At 36.8% G+C, this 24,525-nt stretch overlaps 1 protein-coding gene across 6 annotated transcripts in view; it reads left to right on the top strand.

The window, feature by feature from the left end:
- The window catches only part of ROBO1 (roundabout guidance receptor 1), a 1,292,504-nt gene that overhangs the window by 754,380 nt on the left and 513,599 nt on the right, over positions 1-24,525 (top strand). The gene's annotated exons all lie outside the window — the stretch shown is intronic.

The raw sequence follows: 24,525 nt of genomic DNA, 5'->3' as shown, positions 1-24,525 counted from the left end.
GTTTACCCATATATTTGCCATGAAGTGATGGGACCACATGCCATGATCTTAGTTTTCTGAGTGTTGAATATTAAGCAAACTTTTCACTCTCCTGTTTCACTTTCATCAAGAAAGAGCTCTTTAGTTCTTTGCTTTCTGCCATAAGTGTTGTGTCAGCTGCATATCTGAGGTTATTGATATTTCTCCCAGCAATCTTGATTCCAGCTTGTGCTTCATCCAGCCCAGAATTTCTCATGATGTAGTCTGCATATGAGTTAAGTAAGCAGAGTGACAATATACAGCCTTGACATACACCTTTCCTGATTAAGAGCCAGTCTGTTGTTCCATGTACAGTTCTAACTGTTGCTTCTTGACCTACATACAGATTTCTCAGGAGGCAGGTCAGGTGGTCTGGTATTCCCAACTCTTTCAGAATTTTCCAGTTTGTTGTGATCCAAACAGTCAAAGGCTTTGGCATAGTCAATAAAGCAGAAATAGATGTTTTTCTGGAACTGTCTTGTTTTATCCATGATCTGACGGATGTTGGAAATTTGATCTCTGGTTCCTCTACCTTTTCTAAATCCAGCTTGAACATCTGGAATTTCACAGTTCACATACTGTTGAAGCCTGGCTTGGAGAAATTTGATATTACTTTGCTAGTGTGTGAGATGAGTCCAATTGTCCTGTAGTTTGAGCATTCTTTAGCATTGCCTTTCTTAGGGATTGGAATGAAAAGTGACCTTTTCCAGTCCTGTGGCCACTACTGAGTTTTCCAAATTTGCTAGCATATTGAGTGCAGCACGTTCACAGCATCATCTTTTAGGATTTGAAATAGCTCTACTGGAATTCCATCACCTCCACTAGCTTTGTTCATAGTGATGCTTCCTAAGGCCCACTTGACTTCGCATTCCAGGATGTCTGGCTCTAGGTGAGTGATCACACCATCATGGTTATCTGGGTCATGATGATCTTTTTTGAGAATACACAGTTCTTCTGTGTATTCTTGCCACCTCTTCTTAATACATTCTGCTTCTGCCATTTTTTAGAGAGAGAATAAAAGTAAGATAAGTAGCTGTTCACCTAAAACTATTAGTATTGATCACTGGGATTAGAAATGATCAGCTTTATTTATGTTTTATAATTTTTGTATTGATTGAATTTCTGTATAGATAAACCCTGATGCATGATTTAAATAACATTTTGCAGAAAAATTTAAAAGAGAATTTAGATGAGGTTTAGATTTCTTCATTAGGATATGTGTTCTCTTTCGTTAACTGATAATAGATTTTCCCTTTTATAAAAGAAACTAAATATATTAAAAAATAAAATCATTTCCCTAGAAAAATGTTATTTTAGAAATTTTCCTAGAGTTTTATTTTGGAAAATAAGTAAGTCATACTATAGTTTATATTCAGTTGTATACTAAATTATTTCTCTCCAATTTTTCCCTAATAAACTTGCCAAACTGAATTCTTGATTTTCTTCTGCTTAAAGTTTAGCAAGTGTGTAAATCATTATAAGTACACACACATTAATCTAAAGGAATCAAAATGTTAGTTTCAATCACAAGCATTCACCCAAAAAGGAAGCCTACAGTATGACTAGTTTTCAGCAACAATTGGTTGTTATTATTATAACCCAAGTAATTTTTCTCCACAAAGGAATGAAGATAAATTTTACAAGCATTAAAAATATTGCTAACTATTCTCAAAATATTGAGTGTTTTGCTGATGGCAAAAGAATAATCCTTTTGCATAAGTCAATCAAGTTAATTGGAGTTAAAGGTATACATCTTACTTTTCCTCCTTACTTTTCCCTCTTTATAATGTGCTCACTTTGTTTACTTAAAAAGTAATTAAAGCCAGCAAACCAGAATACACAATTTAAATTTGTATTATATTCACATTTCTAAAAATGTTTATATATTAAAAAATGTGAACTCAAAGAACTATCAATGCACTCTATGACTTATTAGATAAAATAAGCTTTCTTAAGGTCATTCTACATTCTAATATTTTCTCTGACCAGTTATAGTCTGTTATGGCCTTTAAGACAGTAGTTTAAGTTCTGAATAATTTTTGTGAGAAAAATTAATTCCATTTAACAAGATAGTGGATATTTATAATGAATAATTCTAAATCAATTTAAAAGTCATTCTGTTATCCATTGATCACATAGCAGATATTATCATGACAGAGTGCTTTCCCATATCAAATAACCACCAGAATTAAAGTCTTACCCCCATGAGAAAGGGACCAAATTTAGTGTGAAATTGAACACAACAGTCATGAACACTAGTTGAGTTTAGTATTGTGATGCTATTGTTCACCATGACAGAAGGCGACAGAAAGAACCTTTTTCCTTTCCAAAATCGTTGAACTCCCACCAACAATCACAGTAGAATAAGTTTTAAACATATGTATACAAAACACCAACACAAAACAAACAAACAAACAACCCCCCATCACCCCAAAACAAGGAAAACCGACGAAACCCACACCCCAAACAAACAACCAAAACACAAACCAAACAACACACAAACACCACCAAAAACCAAAAACACAAAACAACACCCCAACACACAACAAACACAAAAGAAAACAAAAACCAACCAACAAACCAAACCAAAAAAACAAACAACAAAAAACACACCCCCCCAACACACACAACCACAAGCAACACACCAACCACAACGAAACAAACCACACCCCACACCACCCAACAACCAACAAACACCACACCACGAAACCCCACCCAAAAAACACCAAAACCAACCAAACCAAACAAACAAAACCACAACAAAACCAACCAACACACAAACAAAAACAAACAAAAACAACATAACCACCACACGCCAAAAACACAACACACAACACCAAAACACCCCACCAAAAAACAAGCAACCAAACACCGAAAAACAATAACCACACCAAACCAAAAAAACAACACTACAAACAACCCGACCAACCAACACACACACAAACCCAACACAAAACAAACCACACCCGCCACAACACATACCCAAAACGCCAACAACCACCCACACAAAACCACAACGCCCCAACCCACAAACCCAAAAACCACACACGCCACCAACAACCCCAAAAAAACAAAAAAACACACTCAAAACCCACAAACCAACCAAAACACCAGAACAAAACAACAAACACCAACCACACCACAACACCCCCCAAAACCACACCCCCAACACACCCAAAATAACAGAACAAAAAGAAAAAAACACCACCACAGAGCCAAAACAAAACCACCCACTACACCAAAAACACTAAACCACCACAACAACACGAAACAACCCACCCACAACCCAAAACCAAAACCGACAACAAAAAAAACACACCCAAACAAAAAAAACACCCCACCCACTCAACAAAACAACCACCCACAAAACCCCCCAAACAAACAACACACAAACCCCCCCAACAAAACCAGCAACAAAAACCCCACACACCCAAAACCCAACACAAACCACCCAACATACCAACAAACAACACACACACCAACAAAAAAACACACACAAAAAACCAAACCACCACACAAAAACAACCCAAACAAAAACACAGAACGAATAAACACCCAAAAAACACAACAAACCAAAAACCAAACCAAAACCCACAACCCGCAAAACCGACAACACAAACAAACCACCCACCAACCAACAAACCACCCCGACCACACCAACAAACACAACCACCAAACAACAAAAAAAAACCACCAACCATCCCAAGCAAAACAAGCCACAAAAAACAACCACCCCCACCAAACAAAAACGAAATAAAAAAATCAAAACCACAAAACACCAAACAAAACCGCCAAAAAGCACAAAAACCAACCAAACCCCCACACACTACACCACCAAAACACCAGAACCCACCACAACAACACACCACCCCCGACCCACCCACATATGTAAATGGGGGTTCCCTTGGTATCAAAAAATCACAGAAATGTCCACTTAATTAACAAGTCTTTAAAAAGACATGTTTAAAGCAATATTTTCACTCTTGATAAACATAGTTATCTACACTGTCTGAGGTAGATTAAAATGACTAGGGTTACTCAAAGTCTCTTTATTACTCTCTCTTTTTTTAATCAAAAAAAGATATACTTTTCTATAAAATTTTCCCTTACTTTACCCTGTTTTTGTCATTAGTCATTCAAATTTGAAAAGTCAAGATTTTTACTTTAGTGCCCATTTCTGCTAGATTATTAGAGAAATGAAACAATGAAAGAAAAGAAAGGAAGGTAGAAGGAGAAAGAAAGAAAGGAAGGGCAGGAGGAAAGGAAAGAAGGAGCATGTTCAAGTAATTCTTGTCACTTAAGAAGAAATAAAGGAATTGGTTAGAGTCATTATATTTTAATAACCCATCATTAAGGGTTTAGAAACCCACATCTGGTAATTAAAAATTAACATTTTTAAAGTACCTAGAAACACTGCTATTTATATTAAATCAATACATGTTAGGTTTACATTGAAACATAATTTCTAAAATGAAAGACATGCTTAAAATTAAAAGAAATATTTCTACTGCCTTTTTTAAATTGACTATTCATTTTTCGATTTTTTAAAAAATAATTGTATTTCTGATTGATTTCTGACACAGGAAAATGTCTGGAATTCAATATATACCTTTATTTAGTTCAGCTCTTCTGTTCCTTAAGATGGTTAACTAGACTTTTCATGAATGCTAATACACAGTATCTAAATATGATTATTTTAATCATTTCTTAATAATGTTACTAGCAGCTACAGAGATTATTAAAGGTAGACATGAAAATGTTCAATAATTTTAGTGAATTAATCAACACATGCCTTTTTAAAATCTATAGGAAATGTATTTGAACACCACTTCCCAAAAATGTTCCTCTGAAAAGTAGAGAAATATTTCAAGAAGTTACCTAAGAATTTATTCTTAAATTAAATATGTTTTGAGATACGTGAGCAGAAAAATCAAAGATTGCTTCTTTCCACTTACAAACTGATATTAGTAAAGAGTGAGGGGAAAGCCTGATTCTATGGAAAGGAGATCTCTATTTCTGTTTTTCACTGGTGTATAGGAAAAAGTCACTGCATTTCCTAATGATCTCCCTCTAGTGGAGACCCTGCAGTCTGCATATAAAGTTGTATAAGAAGCAGTTACTTCAGCAGTCTCAGCAGCCCTATACAAATTTGTCAAGCTTTCGTGGAAAATCAGCTTAATCTGTTGTTTGCACTATATGAAATGTAAAATATGTCCTCTAGTAACAATCAGCAGATGTTAATATAATTGTACATTCATGATGCAAAACTTTTTAAAGACATAAATTTTAAAACATAATTTAGAATTTAATATTCACTTCTGTTCATAAGTTAGAAATAAATTTAAATTCATACATTAGAATTTACTATTCATTTCCATATAATTTACAAAAAGGCTGTTAAAACTGTTAAAATCCTGAAAAGAGCTACTATCAATCAAACCCGTACTTGAAAGGTCTACTTTAACACATTTCTAGTTTACTCATTATGTTGATGGAGCCAGCCATAATCACTGATCTGCTATTTAACTTAGTGTGTGTCCTTTATCAATCTACTTGGGAGTTTTGCCTTTCATCTTAAAATGAGTTTAATAATATTTATTCTTTGGCTATGTGTATATATGTGGCTTCCCAGGTGGCAATAGTGGTGAAAAAAACCTACCTGCCAATGCATGAGACATAAGAAAAGAGAGCTCAATCCTTTGGAGGAGGACATAGCAACCCACTCCAGTATTCTCGCCTGGAGAATGCCATACACAGAGGAGCCTGGCGGGCTACAGTCTATAGGGTTGCAAAGAGCTGGATACAACTGAAGCAACTTGACAGACACACATATATACAAACACACATACGTGTGTATATAGCATTTTGAGAATTATTTATACCTTGCAATAGGACTCCTGTTGGACTGAGAAATGACAAGAGCCCTATTCAGGAATCTCAACAGCCACATCACTTCACAGAGTATTTGAGAAATTCAGCAAATAGTGCCTTTAAATTTCACTATTAGGCTCCAGGAGTTGATGATGGACAGGGAAGCCTGGCGTGCTGCTGTCCATGGGGTCACAAAGAGTCAGACACGACTGAAAGACTGAACTGATTAGGAACTGAACTGATTAGGATCCAGAGGGCAAATTAACTTTTTTAGGCAATTTGAGGAGCTTCCTAGAGGAGTTTAATTTTCTTAGAGGCATGCACTGAAAGAAAACACCAAAGGGAATTTGAGTTGAATGAAAATTTCATCCTGCAGAAATGCCTTGTGATCACCACACAATCTGGTTGCACATATGAGTATTGCTACCTTTGATTCTTTGTTACTAGAAAGCTTTTGAACAATTTCTTTGAGTGTAAAATCATAGTCCTTTGGACCTGGATAAAACTGCACAAAATAGATTACACAAGAGCAAATTCATTTGTTCATTACCTAATTGAGAGATGCTAAAGGGCTACAAAGGCTTTCTCTTGATCTTTGGACTTCTAAGATCTACCACGTTAGCTGGTCAATCATATGCTCTGACCAGATGTTTTTTTTAATGAATATATTAGCTAATGAGCATAAATGTTATAAAAGTTTTTTCTTCATCAGTTTTGTTAGAACTATAGGCATGCCCTTGTTTATAGAGATGATAGACTACATTCACAATTAATCGATTTGCTGAAACTTAAAATAATGAAGTTATTTTCTGAAACTATACTATATGAGTGCTGAGCACCAAAGAATTGATGCTTTTGAACTGTGGTCTTGGAGAAGACTCTTGAGAGTCTGTTGGACTGCAAAAAGATCCAACCAGTCCATCCTAAAGGAAATCAGTCCTGAATATTCATTGGAAGGACTGATGTTAAAGCTGAAACTCCAAGACTTTGGCCACCTGATGCAAAGAACTGACTCATTGGAAAAAACTGTAATTCTGGGAAAGATTTAAGGCAGGGGGAGAAGGGGATGACAGAGGATGAAATGGTTGGATGACATCACTGACTGGATGGACATGAATTTGACCATGCTCCAGGAGTTGGTGATGGACAGGGAGGCCTGGCATGCTGCAGTCCATGGAGTCACAAAGAGTTGGACATGACTGAGCAACTCAAATGAACTAATACTACATAAGATATTAATTTTTATCTTCATATGTATTGCTTTTGCCATTTGATTAAGCATGGTTTCACTTGGCTTCCTCTATATGATAAAAAAAAAATATTGTGTTTTCCTAAATCCTAGTTACAAAAGTAGAATTCTTTGAATCCAGAAAAAGGTGTTATTCAATGTTTTAATGCTACCTCTTATCTCTCTGAGCTTCTCAGGTGGCTTAGCAGTAAAGAGTATGCCTGCCAATGCAGGAGATCCTGGCAACTCAGGTTTGATCCTGATTTGGGATGATCCCCTGGAGGAGGGCATGGCAACCCACTCCAGTATTCTTACCTAGAGAATCCCCATGGTCAGAGGAACCTGGCAGGCTGCAGTCCACCAGGTCACAAAGAGTTAGATATGACTGAGCACACATGCACGAGCACACACACAAAGCCTCTTGTGTCTCTCAGAGCCCTCAGGATGGGGAACACATGTATACCTGTGGCAGATTCATTTTGATATTTGGAAAAACTAATACAATTATGTAAAATTTAAAAATAAAATTTAAAAAAAAAAAAAGTTCATCACTGTCTTATTTCAGTCTCAATAACCAGGGAAGTCTCTTCCTTATCCTCTTACTTTGATCTAATTTGTGAAATCCTATCTGAAAATGTTTTTTGTTTCCACAGTGCCAAACCTTGTCCTTCAGACCTTTAAACTGAATCTTTGATCAAATCTCCTTCACGAAGCCACATGAGGCTAAAATGTAACTATGCCCAAACAACGTAGTTTAAATCTGCATGACTCAGCATGTCCCAATCATGTGTAATAGTGCTCCTAAATTCTTGTGGATTAAGATACCTTGCAAAGACCATATCAGGGTAAATACCTTAAATAGAAGTGTTTAGAATCACTGAAATTAGAGAAATAAAGAAGTAGAATTTAGCTCTAAACTTGAATGGTGTTATAGCAATGATTTAAGTGCTCAACTTGTTTAAATAAACACTAATAAGATATTGAATTGGAAGATATTACTAAATTACTAGCGTTTATGCTTTTGTTATGGAGAAGGCAATGTCACCCCACTCCAGTACTCTTGCCTGGAAAATCCCATGGATAGAGGAGCCCAGTAGGCTGCAGTCCATGGAGTCGCTGAGTCAGACACAACTGAGCGACTTCACTTTCACTTTTCACTTTCATGCACTGGAGAAGGAAATGGCAACCCACTCCAGTGTCCTTGCCTGGAGAATCCCAGGGATGGGGGAGCCTGATGGGCTGCCATCTTTGGGGTCGCACAGAGTCGGACACGGCTGAAGCAACTTAGCAGCAGCAGCATGTCTGTGTTAATATTACTGTGGACAAAAAGAGTTCATCCATAGTCTATCTAAGAAGAAGTAGAAATTTTATTCCAATCAAACTGAGGATTACAGCCCAGGAATCAGTCTCTCAGAGAGATCTGACAACTGTTCTGAAGGGATAAGGGGTGATGTCAGTATATAAATGATTTTGGTGAGGGGGTTGTGCAATCAAGCATGCATCTCAATAGAGGCTGTGGCTCGTCACAGGGTTCCAGTATCTTAGTTAATAGTTTTAGTGCTTTTCTAAGTATGGGACATACAAGAATCTAGGTCCATAAAACACTTTCCCTGAAAATGTTTACACTGCTTGAAGGCCTGTTCTGCCAGTTTTCCCAGAGCATAAAGTACCTCATCTTAGTCTTCACCCTGAATTCCTTTCAAAGTATATTGTAGGTTAGCAATTGTAGTGGTTAATGACTGAAGTCTTGTAGAACTGTATTGTTTACAACACTTTTCTTTCACAATCCCTTCCGTTTTGGTCTTCATTTTGACCAAGGTTGGGGAGGCATATCATAACTATTTAGTCCCATGGTGTTAAGGAATGCTCATTTCCAGGTCAGGTGAGGATTTCACTGATAGGCCTCTCAGTGTGCTATTACTGGACTAGGTCATGTTAAGAGTAGCCAAAATCCTCTGGACCTTGCAAAGATACCTTGGAAAGATCCTATCGGTGTAAATACCTTAAATAGAACTGTTTAAAATCACTGAAATTAGAAAGATAAATTAAACTTAGCTCTAAGCACTTGAATGATGCTATCTCAATAATTTAAGTACTCATTTTGTTTAAATAAACGATAAGATGTCCCTTGGACTGCAAGGAGATCCTAAAGGAAATCAACCCTGAATATTCATTAGAAGGACTGATGCTGAAGCCCCAATACTTTGGCCACCTGATGCAATGAGACGATTCATTGGAAAAGGCCCTAATGCTGGGAAAGATTGAAAGCAGGAGGAGAAGGGGACGACAGAGGATGAGATGGATAGATGGTGTCACTGGCCAAATGGATGTGAGTCTAAGCAAACTCAGGGAGATAGTGAAGAACGGGAAAGCCTAGAGCGCTGCAGTCCATGGTGTCTCAAAGAGTCGGATATGACTTAGCAACTGAACAACAAATAAGATGTTGAGTTTGGAAGATTTTACTAAATCGTAAGCGTTTATGCTTTTGTTAATACTACTGTGGACGAAAAGAGTTAATCCATAGTTAATCTAAGAAGAATTAAGAATTTTATTTAAGCCAAACTGAGGATTATAACCCAGGAGACAGTCTCTGAGAGAGCTATAACATCCTGTTATGGCCGCTGCAATGTTTTCCTCACGTTGCTTCTTCCCATGTCTAGAGTTACACTATTACAATCACTGATCTTATAGTTCTATATAGTTTGGCCACCTATTTCAGGTCTCCTAATCATCATTCATTTTATCAGTGGTTCAGTCACACAGTTGGTAATACAAGAAACAACAATCTTATAAAATAGGCAAAGTACAATTAACATAGCTAGGAATATTAATAAGGTCATAAGTGTTTAAGAAATTCCATTAGATGAGGCTCAGTTTCTCTAACCAGTCTGTTCTGCACCAATTCCTATCTTTAAGGGAAATGATATATTGGCATTATATGTAAGGTCTTACAATATGTCTGCACATACAAGGCAAGTGGTGGGTCATCATGACCCCTTACAGAATTAAGAAAGGAATGTTATCTTCTAGGGAGTTACAGGGCTGGCGCCAGAAGAAGAAAAAATGATCTTTATGGTTGAGCAGGTATTTCTGCCATTGGGGAGGTCTGGTTAATGCTTAGTGCAGATTCACGATGCACACTGGCAGGGAGGGAGGAGGCCCAAATAGGGAGAAAAATATTTTATGCTTAAATTTTTCTTTCTTGCCTTAAAATGTGAATTTTTATTTCATCACTGTAGTATTGAAAAACTCTTGAAGGGCATTTTTCTAAAGCCACATCTTCTGTGTCCATGCAAAAAAAGTACAATTTCAAATAATATTTCTAAGTGGAGATTTTAAATGTTGGCAACTGCCATCATTTGCTATATATAAACATTTGTTACATTAAAAGTATAATTTTAGGTTAAATTTAAATTAATTTACAATGTTTACAGAGTTCAGTATTGACTGCTTCTCTTATGAGACAGTAGTAAGTACACACAGGTCCTGTCTTACCTCAGCAGGATTGCATATTCTTTAGTTCTTTCCAGGCAGAATCTCAATCACTGACTTTTATTGAAATTGAATGTCGCTCAGTCGTGTCCAACTCTTATGCGACCCCATGGTCTATACAACCATGGAATTCTCCAGGCCAGAATACTTGAATTGGTAGCCGCTCCCTTCTCCAGGGGATCTTCCCAACTGAGGGATTGAACCCAGGTCTCCCGCACCGTAGGTAGATTCTTTAACAGCTGAGCTACCAGGGAAAATTTTTATTGAGTTCTGCTATATACTGGACACAGTCCTGAGAACTTGACACATGTTTTCTTATGCAGAATCTGATTTAATGGTTAAGAATATGGATTCTAGAATCCAAATTGTTGAACTCAAACCTCAGCTTCACAACTTAATAATTGTGTGACTGGGCAAATTACTTAATATAGTGCAACTATAATAATAGAAGCTATTTCATATATTTGTTGTAAGAACATATAAAAAGCAGTTAGAAAATTTTCTGGCACATATCACTCACTAAATATTACCTACTGTTAACATTTGCAATAAACTGATGTTTTATCAGAGTACATCATGAGAAACGGTGGGCTGGATGAAGTACATGCTGGAATCAAGATTTCCGGGAGAAATATCAATAACCTCAGATATGCAGATGACACCACCCTTATGGCAGAAAGTGAAGAAGAACTGAAGAACCTCTTGATGAGAGTGAAAGAGGAGAGTGAAAAAGTTGGCTTAAAACTCAGCATTCAGAAAACTAAGATCATGGCATCTGGTCCCATCACTTCATGCAAATAGATGGGGAAACAGTGGAAATAGTGACAGACTTTATTTTGGGGGGCTCCAAAATCACTGCAGATGGTTACTGCAGCCATGAAATTAAAAGACGCTTACTCCTTGGTATAAAAGCTAGGACCAACCTAGACAGCATACTACAAAGCAGAGACATTACTTTGCCAACAATGGTCCGTCTAGTCAAGGTTATGGTTTTTCCAGTAGTCACATATGGATGTGAGAGTTAGACTATAAAGAAAGCTGAGCGCTGAAGCATTGATGCTTTTGAACTGTGATGTTGGAGAAGACTATTGAGAGTCCCTTGGACTGCAAGGAGATCCAACCAGTCCATCCTCAAGGAAATCAGTCCTAACGCTGAAGCTGAAACTCTAATATTTTGGCCTCCTGATGTGAAGAACTGACTCACTTGAAAAGACCCTGATGCTGGGAACGATTGAAGGTGGGAGGAGAAGGGGATGACAGAGGACGTGTTTGGATGGCATCACCAACTCAATGGATATGAGTTTGAGTAAGCTCCGGAAGTTGTTGATGGACAAAGAGGCCTGGCATGCTACAGTCCATAGGGTCACAGAGTCGGACACAACTGTGTGACTGAACTGAACTGAACTGTTAAGTTTATTATCCTCATTTTACAGATGAGGAAACTTAAACTAAGAATATAAATTATTTGCTCATTGTTACAGAATTCAAACCCAACAACTGTCTATGCCTTCAGAGAATAAATTAGGCCACCTCATAATAATTCAGAAATGCTAACATTATCAGACTTGGCTTCTGGAATCAGCCAGTGCAATCAAATGAATAGTGTTTTAAAGCTCAGGCTTTCAAGATGAAAATCATAGGAATTTTATAGTGTGATGTTTGAGGGAAAAGTGTGGCAGCAAAACCCTCTTCTGTAAGAATAAAACAGATTCCTAGAGTTTGGCTCAGGACCAAAACTGAAATTTCTTTCATGAAAGTCTTCATTTAGTTAACTGTCTCCAAAGATATCTGTTGGTCTAGATAGCTTGAGAGAACTTTCCTTTGCTATAGTATCAAGTACTCACTATCTGTGAATTTAAGGATGCTTTCCTAGTTGAACTCTCCTTTTCCTTTAGAGTGCTTTGCTTTGCCAAAGATTGGCTCATGTTGAATAAAATAAACCATTTAGATTAACTTGGATTGGGCTATAGTTTCTATGATTTCCTAATGGGAAAAAAAAATCAGTTAAGATGAAACTGGATATTTACCTGGCAGGGGAGATATCATGGTCAGGATGGATGAGATTGGCTATTTTTGAACATGATGCTACAAATGGTAGATAAATATTTTTATTTGGCCTCAAATTGTCATCCTTTCAGACATAAAAACCTATTTAGTCAGTTTATTTGCGACTCCAAGTAGAAAAAAAAATGGTAAGCTTAGATATAGAATCCACTGCAAATCAATTGAAAAATGTAGATATCAGTTCAGTTCAGTTCAGTCACTCAGTCATGTCTATCTCTCTGCAGCCTCTTGGACTGCAGCACACCAGGCTTCCCTGTCCATCACTAACTCCCAGAGCTTACTCAAACTCATGTCCATCGAATCAGTGATGCCATCCAATCATCTCATCCTCTATCTTCCCCTTCTTCTCCTGCCCTCAGTCTTTCCCAGCATCAGGGTCTTTGCAAATGAGTCAGTTCTTCGCATCAGGTGGCCAATGTTTTGGAGTTTCAGCTTCAGCATCAGTCCTTCCAATGAACATTCAGGACTGATTTCCTTGAGGATGGACTGGTTGGATCTCCTTGCAGTCCAAGGGACTCTCCAGAGTCTTCTCCAACATCACAGTTCAAAATCATTGATTCTTCAGTGCTCAGTTTCATTTATAGTCCAACTCTCACACCCATACACAACTACTGGAAAAACCATAGCCTTGACTAAACAGACCTTTGTTGGCAAAACAATTTCTCTGGCTTTTTAGTATGCTGTCTAGGTTGGTCATAACTTTCTTCCAAGGAACAAGTATCTTTTAATTTCATGGCTGCAGTCACCATCTGCAGTGATTTTGGAGCCCAAAAAAAAAACAAAGTCTCTCACTGTTTCCATTGTTTCGCCATCTATTTGTGATGAAGTGATGGAACTGGATGCCATGATCTTAGTTTTCTGAATGTTGAGTTTTAAGCCAACTTTTTCACTCTCCTCTTTCACTCTCATCAAGAGGTTCTTCAGTTCTTCTTCACTTTCTTCCATAAGGGTGGTGTCGTCTGCATATCTGAGGTTATTGATATTTCTCCCAGCAATCTTGATTCTAGCTTGTCTTTGTTCAGCCTGACATTTCACATGATGTACTCTGCATATAAGTTAAAAAAGTTAAGGGCGACATAGACAGCCTTGTCATACTCCTTTTCCGATTTGGAACCAGTCTGTTGTTCCCTGTCCAGTACTAACTGTTGCTTCTTCACCTGCAAACAGATTTCTCAGGAGGCAGGTCAGGTGGTCTGGTATTCCCATCTCTTTCAGAATTTCCCACAGTTTGTTGTGATTCACACAGTAGACTTTGGCGTAGTCAATAAAAAAGAAGTTAATATCTTCCTGGAACTCTCTTGCTTTTTTGATGATCCAATGGATGTTGGCAATCTGATGCCTGGTTCCTCTGCCTTTTCTAAATCCAGCTTGAACATCTGGAAGTTCACAGTTCATGTACTGTTGAAGCCTGGCTTGGAGAATTTTGAGCATTACTTAGCTAGCGTGTGAGATGAGTGCAATTGTGCAGTAGCTTGAACATTCTTTGTCATTGCCTTTCTTTGGGATTGGAATGAAAATTGACCTTTTCCATTCCTGTGGTCACTGCAGAGTTGTCCAAATTTGCTGGCATATTGAGTGCAGCACTTTCACAGCATCATCTTTCAGGATTTGAAATAGCTCAACTGGAATTCCATAACCTTCACTAGCTTTGTTTGCACTGATGCTTCCTAAGACCTTCTTGACTTCACATTCCAGGATGTCTGGCTCTAGGTGAGTGATCACACCATTGTGATTATCTGGGTCATGAAGATATTTTTTGTTTAGTTCTCCTGTATATTCTCGCCACCTCTTTTTTATATCTTTTGCTTCTGTTAGGTCCATACCATTTCTGTCCTTTATTGTGCCCGTCTTTTCATGAAATGTTCCCGTGGTATCTCTAATTTTCTTGAAGAGATCTCTAGTCTTCCCCATTTTATTGTTTTCCTCTATTTCTTTGCATTGATCACCGAGGAAGTCTTCCTTACCTCTCTGTGCTATTCTTTGGAACTCTGCATTCAAATGGGTTTATCTTTCCTTTTCTTCTTTGCCTTTTGCTTCTCTTCTTTTCTCAGCTATTTGTAAGGCCTCCTCAGACAAGCATTTGCCTTTTTGAATTTATTTTTCTTGGGGACCGTCTTTTTCTTGGGGACCTTTTCCTTCAGGGCCTACAAGACCTTCTAGAACTAACACACCAAAAAGATGTCCTTTTCACTATAGGGGACTAGAATGCAAATGTAGGAAGTCAAGAAACACCTGGAGTAACAAGCAAATTTGGCCTTGGAGTACAAAATGAAGCAGGTCAAAGGCTAACAGAGTTTTGCCAAGAGAATACATTGGTCATAGCAAACACTATCTTCCAACAGCACAAGAGAAGACTCTACACATGGACATCACCAGATAGTCAACACCAAAATCAGACTGATTACATTCTTTGTAGCCAAAGATGGAGAAGCTCTATACAGTCAGCAAAAACAAGACCGGGAGCTGACTATGGCTCAGATCATGAACTCCTTATTGCCACATTCAGACTTAAATTGAAGAAAGTAGGGAAAACCACTAGACCATTCAGGTATGACCTAAATCAAATCCCTTATGATTATACAGTGGAAGTGACAAACAGATTCAAGGGATTAGATCTGATAGACAGAGTGCATGAAGATCTATTGAAGGAGGTTTGTGACACTGTACAGGAGGCAGTGATCAAGACCATCTCCAGAAAAAGAAATGCAAAAAGGCACAAAGAGATATGTAGATATAATGCAATATTAAATTACTTGTAAAACTTTCAAAATCACCACATTTGAAAACATCACTAGCTTGTGACTTTCTGTTTTCTAAAAGCCAAATTGTGTTAAACCTTTTTATTTTTTATATTTTATTTAATGTCCATTTCCAGTACTTTTCCAGTCACTGTCCTTCAGTAGACACTTTTTAAATCACTCAAAGTAAGCTGGAGGCATTTCCACCATTTGCATATATAGTATTCCTGAAAGCCTCATTAGACATCAACTGTTTGACTGCAGAACAATACACTATAGAGATAAGGGAGATTTCATTCCCAGAGAGCCAAAATAAGTTCAACATACCTCTCTCTAAACCATACAGCTTAGTACGCAATGGGCAAAGAGGGACGGAGCTGAGAAGGTGTTGAGGAGAGATCTGAGGGAAGCAATGGTTGGGCCGGGTAAGAAGACAACTAAAAAATTTACCTACCCTGTATTAACTGGGACTTGTGATTTCAAAATCACACAGTGGGACTCGGGACCCTTTTATTTAACTATGAACGTTTCTAATGCAATTTTGTCTATCTCACTTCATTAATCCTAAACTCTGTTAGATATATATCCTCTTCATTTTAAGAAAATTCAACCTCATTGACTTGGTGATTATCATAGTGAACTGATATGCATCCAATATTGCAAAATTCACTTAGTGCTATGCTTGTAAAAACACATTATCACTTCTTCACTCATAAGTAAGGCTTCTATTTTGCACTTATGTATACATATGATTTTTATAACTTTAATGATTATTATAAATGCGTATGTAGATAAGGCTCTCATCAACAATATATGACTTTTCTGGATGGCAAAATTCTAACGTATTGATGGATTGACTCCTATAAATTTAGTCAACCTTCAAATAGGAATACTGTTTAAATAGTTAGAGCAATTAGCACTTCTGTGACATTTCTTTTTAACATCCTGAGTATATTCTTGAATGAGATAATTTATTCTCCAAAAAATAGAACAATACTTTAAATACAATTAATTACTTAAAGCAGTTTGAATTCTTTTCCCAGCTCTTTTAAGATATAAATGATGCATAAAATTGTGTAAGTTAAGGTATGCTATGTTATGCTATGCTAAGTCACTTCAGTCGTGTCCGACTCTGTGTGACCCCATAGACGCCAGCCCACCAGGCTCCCCCGTCCCTAGGATTCTCCAGGCAAGAACACTGGAGTGGGTTGCCATTTCCTTCTCCAACCTGTTAATTTAATACATTTATGTATTGCAAAATGATTATCTTTGAATTTTAAAAGGAATCACTGAAGTTAGCTTTCTACTTCATGTTTTATTTGAATACATAGAATATTGAAAAAAATGGCATTTCACTATAATGTCTCATTCAAGTAAGTGATACAATAGACCCTAAAAATAGTCTTCAGTTGAGTAAGTGTTCAACATAGTTAACTGTTAATATAATATCCAATATTGTTAGAAGTAGTCTTATATAACCTAATCCTTTAAGTATCACAAATTTTCTTGATGTTACATCAAGTTTATCCATTCTTTCCCAAGTCCATGAAGAAGCTATCCTTTCCACACTGTCACAAAAGCTAGATTCCTATGAAATGAGCCAAAGAATTAGATCCTTCATCAAGGCATGACATGAAACTTCAGCCAGGCAGTTTGCACAAACAGCTAAAGGTCTCTTTGTGTTTGCTAGCACCACTGTGTCAGCTTTCTTGTGTTGGCAGCTTTGGGCTTTTCCAAGGAAAGCCCCAAAGAAAGTTGTTACCAGCATATATTCTACAGTTCACAGACTCTCAAAAAGGACACATTAAAACAGTTAGAATCCCCAGGGCAAATGGGGAGATTAAGTAGCCTACTCCTTCACAGAAGCCCCCATCAAACAAAGCTGGGTATTGTGTATTCAGTACACTATCTCTTTCCAGCACTGAACTTTACCATTGTGCTCAAAGATTCGAGTTTACAAAGTGTTTGTGGGGCTTTGCATAACGGTTCACTGGCACCACCACTGACAGCCATCTGAGTGTGGGAATTGTTTTAAAAGACACGATGCCCATCAAATGACTGACCCAATATACTAATACAAGGGCAGCATCTGAGCATGGAGGGGGAGGAGTGAGAAGTTTCCACCAATATCTGTATTAACTTCATTTTTCACAAGAATACAAATTAAGGAAAGAAAAAAGATCCCTATTAAGAAGAATGTGTATTTTAACAGATTACAGAGTAATGTGTGTCTGTCTCATTATAAAGGGGTGTGGAGTTTTTGGTGAAAGATTTCTGAGATTCTAAGTTGATTCTCTGCTACAAAATCTTCACTTGTCCTGTTTTTGAAATGTATTCACATAGGATAAAGTGTATCAATACCCACAGTAAACTATGGCCCCTGATTTGGTTCACCATGTCAGAAAGCCTTGTCCTTTGGAAGCAGTGTACTAAAATACATCCCAAGGTAAACTGCCAGTTCATGGTCAATACTACAGAAAAGGTTAAGAAGAAGTTGAATGTTTAAATAAATATAAATCCTTAATTGCTCTAACCAACTGAGAAGAAATTGTACTTATTTGGGGCAGAGAATATTTCTCCTAAAGCTTTTTAATACACCACTTTGGAAACATGAAGGCTGTATGCATTAGCATAGCCATGACCTTTTCTAATGTTTACATACTACTTATTCATTTCATTGAAGGATCAAACATTTTTAAATGGCATTAATAGCAATAATACTTTATGCAAATGTTTTTCATACCTCTTTTCAATTTTTATACATATTTATGCTTAGCCTTTAAACTTTAGTTTAAACCTATTTAATTTGAGGCAGGGTTTTTAATTTTGAGAAACAATATTAGAAATTGAGAAATATCCTAATATTTTTAATAGGCAAAATATAACGTAATTCTGTCTTTGGGGATTTATATAGTGCATGGTCAGTTCAGTTCAGTTCAGTCACTCAGTCATGTGCGACTCTTTGCAACCCCATGGACTGCAACATGCCAGGCCTCCCTGTCCATCACCAACTCCCAGAGTTTACTCAAACTCATGTCCATTGAGTCAGTGATGCCATCCAACCATGTCATCCTCTGTCGTCCCCTTCTCCTCCCACCTTCAATCTTTCCCAACATCAGGGTCTTTTCAAATGAGACAGTTCTTCACATCAAGTGGCCAAAGTATTGGATTTTCAGCTTCAGCATCAGTCCTTCCAATGAACATTCAGACTGATTTCCTTGAGGATAGACTGGTTAGATCTCCTTGCAGTCCAAGGGACTCTCAAGAGTCTTCTCCAACACCACGGTTCAAAAACATCAATTCTATGGTGCTCAGCTTTCTTTATAGTCCAATTCTCACATCCATACATGACTACTGGAAAAACCATAGCCTTGACTTAGATGGACCTTTGTCGGCAAAGTAATGTCTCTGCTTTTTAATATGCTGTCTATGTTGGTCATAACTTTTCTTTCAAGGAGTAAGCATCTTTTAATTTCATGGCTGCAGTCACCATATGCATTGATTTTGGAGCCCCCCAAAATAAAGTCTGTCACTGTTTTCATTGTTTCCCCATCTATTTGCCATGAAGTGATGGGACCACATGCCACAGTGTATGTTAGTTTACTTAAACTTCAGATACCTGACTCATACAAATTATAAACATTCAACAAAATGCTTTATCATGCAAAGGACTAGAAGCATACATTTTTCTGAAAAAGTTGAGATAGCTCTCAATTTCTCACTAGTGTACCATATCATGGTAAAGTAACCTCTAAAAGTTAATATTAAGAAATGAAAAGCTTCTTAAGACTAATTTTTTAAAGAGCAGTTATTTACATGATGGTTTTAATAAAGGTATGAAATGTATCAACTCTTAATTTATTTTCCATTTTAAACGTACTGCTGCTAAGTTGCTTCAGTCATGTCCGACTCTGTGCGACCCCATAGACAGCAGCCCACCAGGCTCCCCCGTACCTGGGATCCTCCAGGCAAGAACACTGGAGTGGGTTGCCATTTCCTTCTCCAATGCATGAAAGTGAAGAGTGAAAGTGAAGTCACTCAGTCATTTCTGACTCTTAGAGACCCCATGGACTGCAACCTACCAGGCTCCTCCATCCATGGGATTTTCCAGGCAAGAGTACTGGGGTGGGGTGCCATTGCAAATGTACAGTTAAGTCCAAATCTGTAACACTTTTATGAGCCTATTACTGACTGTGTGTGTGTGTGTTCAGTTACTCAGTCATGTCCAACTCTTTGTTACACTATGGACTGTAGCCTACTGTCCACGGGATTTTCCAGGCAAGAATACTGGAGTGGGTTGCCATTTCCTCCTCCAGGGGATCTTCCTGACCCAGAGATCAAACCCATATCTCCTGTGTCTCCTGCATTGGCAGACAGATTCTTTCACCACTGAGCCCACTGGGAAGCCTCATCACTGACATTATCATCTAGTATATGTTCATGCTGTATTTTTTTCTATAATATTAATATATGTAAATTTTTTAAACAGGAAAATATGTCATTTAAAAATCATCATGATCTGAGGCTTTAATCTTGAGTAATTTTTGACATAGAGTATTTGTCTTGAAAGTGAAACTTTCTCATTTTTTAACTAATTTTTATTGGAGTATTGTTTAGTCACTAAGTCGCATCCCATGAACTGCAGCATGTGAGGCTTCCCACTGTCTCCTGGAATTGGCTCAAACTCATGTCTATTGAGCTCGTGATGCCATCCAACCGTCTTGTTATCCATCATCTCCTTTTCCTCCTGCCCTCAATCTTTCCCAGCATCAGGGTCTTTTCTAATGTGTTGGCTCTTTGCATCAGGTGGCCAAAGTATTGGAGCTAGAGTATTCAGCTTCAGCATCAGTCCTTCCAATGACTATTCAATGTTGACTTTCTTTGGTCGTATTTCCTTGCAGTCCAAGGGACTCTCAAAAGTCTTCTCCAGTATCACATTTCAAAGGCATAAATTCTTCAGTGCTCAGGCCTTCTTTATGGTCCACCTCTCACATCCGTACATGACTACTAGAAAAAACATAACTTTGAGTAGAGGGACACTTGTTGGCAAAGTAATGTCTCTGCTTTTGAATGCGCTGTCTAGGTTTATTATAGCTTTTCTTCCAAGCATCTTTTAATTTCATGGCTGCTGCCACCATGTGCTATGATTTTGGGGGCCCCCAAAAAATAAAATCTGCAATTTTTTATTGGAGCATAGTTGTTTTATGATATCGTGTTAGTTTCTGCTATACAACAAAGTAAATCAGTTTTACATATACATATATTCATTCTTTTCCTTTTGTCATTTTGAGTTAAAGAAATGTACTCTAACTTACAGTTGTGGCCATCTTTTAGGCAGGATAAGAACTCTTGTGCCTTTAAAATGGACTCTCACCTTTACTGTATGAATGTCTGCAAAACTACGCTAAGACTAATTTAGAGAGTGTAGATTTTATTTTTGTCTGCCATTATTCACTTCATCTAAATTTAGGTTTAATTTTATCGGTGATGTTTAATCTTAGATCACAAAACAATTCAGTGGATAGTGAACACATTTCATCAAAAATACGCGGCTTCCAAAGGGAATTATTCATAAGCATTGTTTTCCATTTGCCCTATTGTGGACACATAAAAACAGTGCTTGCTTAATCACTTTCTAAATTGACAGTAGAGTAGTCTCTTAGCCCGTTCTTTTGACTTGCAGCTATTTTTAATGTATGCATTAAAAACTTTGAAATAGCTTTATGAAATAGATTAAACTTTGCAAGTATCATTCCCTTAGAAAATAGTCTTGTTGAAATGAGTGATTCTTATATAAAATTCAATAATTTTGTATGTTTGTGTTTTGTATTCAGATATTTTTATATATTTTAAGTTCTAAAATTTATACTTGGGTATTATCATCAGTAAAGCATTTATTTATTTTTAAGTTTTGTTGATGTATAGTTGATTTACAATGTTGTATTATATTCTGCTCAACAGCAAAGTGAATTAGTCATATGTATATTCTTTTTCATACTTCTTTTCATTATGGTTTGTCACAGGATATTGAATATAGTTCCCTGTGCTATATAATAGGACTTTGTGTTTTATCCATCCTACATATAACAATTTGTGTCTGCTAATCCCGAACTCCCAGTCCTTCCACCCCTGTTCTCCCCCACCCCCCTGGGCAATCGCATCTGTTCTGTATGGCTGTCAGTCCATTTCTGTTTTGTAGATATGATCATTTGTGTTGTATTTTATATTCCACATTCAAATGACATCATATAGTACTTGTCTTTCTCTTTCTGACTTACTTTTCTCCCTTGCTCTGAGAGTAAAGAATTGATCCCTTGGGTCAGGAAGACCCCCTGGAGAAGGGAATGGGTACCCAGTCCACTATTCTTGCCTGGAAAAATCCCATGAACTGGAGAGCCTGGCAGGCTACAGTCCATGGGGTCACAGTCAGACATGACTGAGTGACTGACACTTTCCCTTTGTTCTGACTTACTTTGCTTAGCATAATAATCTCTAGGTCCAACCATGTCACAACAAATGGCATTATTTCATTGTTTGTTATGGCTGAGTAGTATTCCATTTATATATATACAGCATCTTTATCCATTCATCTGTTGATGGGCATTTACGTTGTTTCCACATCTTGGCTATTATAAATATCACTGCTGTGAACATAAGGGTGCATGCATCTTTTCAAATTATAGTTTTGTCTGGATATATGTCCAGGAGTAGGATTGTTAGGTCATATGGCAACTCAATTTTTAGTGTTTTCAGGAATCTCTGGACTTTTATCTGTAATGGCTGTACCAATTTACATTTCCATCAACAGTATAAGAAGGTTCTCTTTTCTCCACACCCTCCCTCCCTAGCAATTATTATTTGCATTCTTTTTAGTTATAATCATTCTGATGAGTATGAGGTTATACTTCATTATAGCTTTTATTTGTATTTCTATAATAATTAAGGATGATGAACATCTTTTCATGTGTCTATTGGCCAACTGTATGTCAAAACATATATGTTATATGCCTTTTAAAGAGAATGTATTTTGTTAAAGAGTATGGATAAGATCCACATATTTTCAATAAATACTTCATTATGTGCTTCAGTACTGTGATGTTTGATAAGAGTTCTTTATCAATTATCTCCAGGTCAAATGTTATTTTCTCTTCTAAGTGTTTAGTATATACACTGTCTTCAACTTACATTATCATGTGAGTTCACAAGATATTTTTAGGGTATATATGTATGTTTAAACCCATGAATTCTAAAATTATTTCTTAGAATAATAACTAGAAAAAATAAGAATATTGTTATTAATAATAGAAATAATAGAGTATTTCTTATTTCTTAGAATAATAAGAAATAATTCTATTTCTTAGAATAATAGAATACCTCAACGAGTCTGCAATTTGATGAATGTATAAATTCAGTAGAATAGAGTCGGGTAAGAAGGAAGACCATAAGGTAAAATAGATGAAAGAGTGTGACTGGACCGTTACACCTCGATTTTAGGTCTGTTTCGGTTGTGTACAGAATAGCTGATCTGGAACCTAACTTCACTGATTCTTAATTTCCCTTCTAGAAGATAAAGATTCGGTATTGTCAATGGTCTCTGGTACAGGATCAAATGCTCTTAGTACCAAATGTGATCATGCATGGGGAATGCTTTGTAAACTATTTAATGATAGTTTTACAAGTCTACACTATTATTTTTCTTCAGCATGATATTTTACCATGGTGTTTTCATGTCTATTTGAAGTGCTCCTTGTTTCTTAATATATTGTTTAAACATTGGCTACAGAGACTATTAGACCCTGGAACTCTAGGGGCAGTAAGGTATGCTGAGACATCACATTGCCCTCTATTGGTTGGAATGTTTATGTTCAAATGCAAGACTGGAGTTTTTGTCCTTAACCATCCAACATAAGGGTTTGAAACTCAGCTACTGAAGTCCCCAAAATATAGAGATTGAACAAAAATGTCCATTGTATATTTTAGCTCTCTTAAAGGAAATGATATGTTGGAATTACTAGAGAACATCACCTACGTATACTTTTTAAAAATTAACAAAAAACTCCTATTTTATATCCAAGAATAGTTCCTACTATGGTTCAGTGTCCCTTCAATTTGTTTCAATCCCATTAACATTCAATTAGCAGTTCAAATTTAGAAATTAATTAACATGAGAACTAGTTCTATGTGTTGAGAATTTATATGTTTGGATCAAATATGTTGGTATATCACAAGGACAATATAAGCTGTGACCTAAAGTCAGAAAGCTTATTTTTACTTAATTTTAGTCCCTTCCTTGTGACTGCTTAAACCTATGCATTTTATGATAATCCTCCACCTTTTACTTTTCTTTTGATTTTTCCCATTTTCGTATAGTTCTTAGAATCCTGGCTTAGGAAAATCATTACAAATCATCTCTTCCAGCACTCTATATACAACTTTAATTTCCCTCTACAATATCATCTACTAAAAGTCCTCCAATCTCTGCTTAAATGTCTGCTGGGAAAGGGAATCACTATCTCTTAATTGCGGCCTGTTCAATTTAGAAAACTCGTACTTACTTTACTGCTCTTTCATATATATAAATTCATTGTTCCTAGAAATGAGGGCCACTGGCTCTCAGTTTTCTATCTAGGCCAACATGCAGTGTTGGCAAGCCACTCCATGAGGGGCTGTATGTATTGTTCTTCTTCCACTCTTTCAGTAAACCCACTGACTAAATTTATGAAACGATATGGAACTGAGTATAACACTGTACTCCAGATGGCCCAGGAATGTAATAACTTTTTATGTGGAATTTACCAATGTATACTAGTATTTTCTCTATAAACTTGACTTTTGCCATTCTGATTTAATTAATGAAGGCAACTAACGCACTACTGAGTTTGACCTTCATATGGAAAGATTTAGTTTCTTAGTATTTTTAAATCTCGTTTTTTCTGTCATGAGAAAAAGCAGTTTGTATGTATGGTACCTTGTTAAATTATACATAAAATAATGGGAATAAATAGCAAATAGTAAAAATAAGTTGTACAAGTTTACATATAAATTATGTATCTGTATATACATGATTCCAGATTTACTTATTTGTTTCACTTACCTAAACACTTTATACAGTCT

This window comes from Bos indicus x Bos taurus, chromosome 1, assembly GCF_003369695.1.
Source record: "Bos indicus x Bos taurus breed Angus x Brahman F1 hybrid chromosome 1, Bos_hybrid_MaternalHap_v2.0, whole genome shotgun sequence".
Lineage (NCBI taxonomy): Eukaryota > Metazoa > Chordata > Mammalia > Artiodactyla > Bovidae > Bos > Bos indicus x Bos taurus.
This window is presented reverse-complemented; position numbering and strand designations above follow the sequence as displayed.